Raw genomic sequence first — 3575 nt, forward strand, 5'->3', positions numbered from 1 at the left:
TCCCGAGGAAGCTCGAAGAAGAACACCAAAAAGGTTGTGTCGTAAAATGAAGGAGAGCCGTCGTGATGCCTTTTATCGTGAGAGAAAGAGCCCATCGGTTCGCTACTGAATAGGCGGGAGCGGGAAGACGGACCGGGCTCCAAACACAACAAAACTCCCACTTAGAGACCGGTACACATGCAACAACATCTTCTTCCTCAAACTGATATCCTCCATTAATCTACTAAAGGCATCGCCTTTTTCTTCAAACATGAATCCTCCACCTCTTCAACTCAAAGCCCCTTATCTTCACACCAGAAGACCAAGTGAAGTTGCGCACAACTTCAGTTTCTTAAGAGTAACACCTTAACTCAACATATCAACAGGGTCCACATAGCCCTGCACCTCCAAGCTATTTCCTGGGTTACTCTTGTCTTTGCTTACAACTCACACAGCATTAGCAATATTCTACCTCTACTGAAAGTCTTTTTTAACAAGTCTAGTCTTGTACCTCTTACTGCCATCATATTCAGTCTTCACCCGGTACACTCGCTTGTTGTGTAATACCTTCTTTCATGGTGGAAGTTCTGCGAGCTCCCACTTGCTTGAATTTTCATCTTGTAATATTTATTCATAGTTCTGTGACTCTCTACCATCTATCTGTGGAACAATAAAAATGGGTGCTCCGGACCCACTCTCTACCACATTCAACGCTTCTCCATCTGCCATATATATTTTCCCAAAATCACTTGCAACATAATTTCGCATCAATTCCTGATGAAATGTTGTATGAAAAGAAGCTCATGAATCCAATATTCAGTTATCAATAGAACTATGAAATGCCAACAATATTGCATCCTGTACTTCATTAGATATCACACTTGCGTTATGATTTTCCATCTTCTTGGGATTCCTGCAGTTCCTTTTTATGTGGTCAGTTTTGCCACAATTCAAGCAGGTTGTCTGCTGACCAGACTTTGGTTTTGATCTCCCGCTATTTGAGTTCTTGTCTTGTGATCTCCCTCTGAAATCAACCTTCAGTGTCGAACTCGAACCTGAGATCTCGCCAGAATCTTTTCTACGTATCTCCTCAGCCAAAATCAAATCATGAATATCATCATATTTCACTTTATATTTACCTATAGAACTGCGAATCGCCATTACTGCCATCATCATGGCTTTCCAACTATTTGGCAACGATGTCAACAATATCAACGCACGTATCTCCTCATCTAAATCAATTTCAACAGAAGACAATTGATTCATGATAGCATTGAAATCATTCAGGTGTTGAGCAACAGAAACACCTTCCGCCTTCTTCAAATTGAATAACTTCTTCATCAAGTACACCTTGTTATTCGTCGATGACTTTTCATACATACCTGATAAGGCTGAGATGAAATCTACAGTCGTTCTTTCCTTGACGACGTTGTGTGCAACGGATCTCGATAGGGTCAATTGAATAACTCTCAGAACTTGTCGACGCAACTAATTCCATTCAGCCTCATCCATCCTTTCAGGTTTTTTCCTCAATAATGGAAGATGAAGTTTCTTCTCATAGAGGTAGTCCTCTATCTGTATCCTCCGATAACCAAAATCTGTGCCATCAAATTTCTCGATCCCTAAAACCTTCACTTCATCTGCAGCCATCGTCTTTTCTCAGATTTGAAATCACGACCTCTGATATCAGTTGCTGTGGTACATATGAAATTTAACTTTGATGAAGCACAAAATAGAATAAGACCATTCACACCAGAAAATAGTAACACAGCGGAACACACAGATTTACGTGGTTCGGCAAATTGCCTACGTCCACGGAGTTGCAAAGGATTTTACCACTTGAGGAATATACACTAGTTGATCGTTTCGACTTACAAGAGAGATCTCTCACTTCTTTGCTCGCTTCTTCTCTCTCTATATCGAGATACACCGAAGAAGATAAACTCACAAGAGCAATAAAACAAATTTCTCTTCTACTACAAGCCACCAAGAAGAAGTTAAGGGAGAACAATCATCTTCTTCGTTCTGCCGTAAGGAGCTACTGCTTGCACTTCTCTTCCTCTATCATGAGGAAGCCCGAGGAAAATCACCGAAAAGGCCGTGTCGTAAACTGAAGGAGAGCCGTTGTGATGTCATTTATCACAAGAGAGAGAGAGAGAGCCCATCGGTTCGCGACTGAAGAGGCGGGAGTGGGAAGACAGATCAGGCTCCAAACTCAACATGAGATTGTTGGGTTGAATTGCATATATTTCTCTAATGGACTTGTCTTTCTCAAAAATAAAAAAAACAAATAAATAAATAAAATCACTTTGTTGGGATAACTATATCATAAAAACCTTTTAACTCTTGGTTATCAACGTAACTTTATTTTATAAAAAAAATATGAATATTTATGTAACTTATATAAGGCTTTTTTTATTTAATATGTCATAATGATCAGCACATCATATAAGTTTTGAAAAGTATATCCAAAATCAATTCATTCTAATATTGAGCCCACCTCCTCAAGTGCTCAAATTGAGCCTCCATATCGAAGTGGACGAGCTTAGCCCACCAACTCAAGAGTTAGAGCTGAGCCAACCTGCCGAAGTGGCCAAACCGAGCCTACATGTCGAAGTTGTTGAGCTTAGCCTACCAACTAAAGTGGTCAAGCTGAGCCCGCCTTCAGAAGTAGACAATCTAACTTGGGACGAATTAGCTACCCGAGCAAGATCATCCCATGATTTTCATATTTTGATATTTTAATCAAGACATCATGGACATGTGCAGTACTATACGATTATTTTATTCTCCCTTATATTGAGGAGGCGAGGAAAGAGGGGTGAACCATTCTCTGAGGAGAATCAAGAACTCGAACTCTAACGACACATCGACTTCCTTCATCCACACCTTCATTTAAAATGCATGATCTCACTGGGATGCACGAGCTCATGTACAACAAGGGATCTTATGTTCTAAAATAATTCAACTTGATGCATTTTTTTTCTGAAATTCTTGAGCGACTAAATATAGTTAGAATTCAAATTAAGAATTTGGATAACAATCTAAAATAATATTATCCAAATCTGAAAAATGCTATGTCCGTTGTTCGGACATAACGCATGACGACATAAATCTTACAACGCAATAAGTCCAATGTCATGTTGTGATTCACTTCTGATTTTCGAGACCTAATATTTTCTTATAAAGTAGGCATAATAAAAAAATATGAAATTAATTTAAATAAACACAAAAATTAAAATCAACAAATCTATCACGTGACGCTTAATTCGGCGCCGGTGTTGAAAAATTAGAGCATGCGACAAAATAAACTTTTCCGCAACCCTAGGCCGTCAGGAGCTCTGGGCCCTTACGGCCCAGAGAGAATGGAACAGTTGAATTCCTTATATTGTCTATGTAAATAGAAAAGACTGGAGTCCAACAAAAATGTAATGTTAAGTTACTCCTTTGAAGGGGACAAAAGACCAAACTAACATTTCATGTTGGGAAAAAATTAAATTTGGGGGAGATAATTGTGCCCTGTCCTGACCTGATCCGCCCCGGTAAATATGTAACACAAATTCTATTACAAAATCAAGATTTTTTTTCTCATTTGC

The 3575-nt window shown here is 39.0% G+C and overlaps 1 long non-coding RNA gene across 1 annotated transcript in view; it reads right to left on the reverse strand.

Annotated features, from left to right (window-relative positions):
- The window catches only part of LOC110026659, a 20178-nt gene that overhangs the window by 12902 nt on the left and 3701 nt on the right, over positions 1 to 3575 (reverse strand). The window lies entirely within an intron of this gene.

The sequence above is a fragment of the Phalaenopsis equestris genome, unplaced genomic scaffold, assembly GCF_001263595.1.
Source record: "Phalaenopsis equestris unplaced genomic scaffold, ASM126359v1 Scaffold000392, whole genome shotgun sequence".
Lineage (NCBI taxonomy): Eukaryota > Viridiplantae > Streptophyta > Magnoliopsida > Asparagales > Orchidaceae > Phalaenopsis > Phalaenopsis equestris.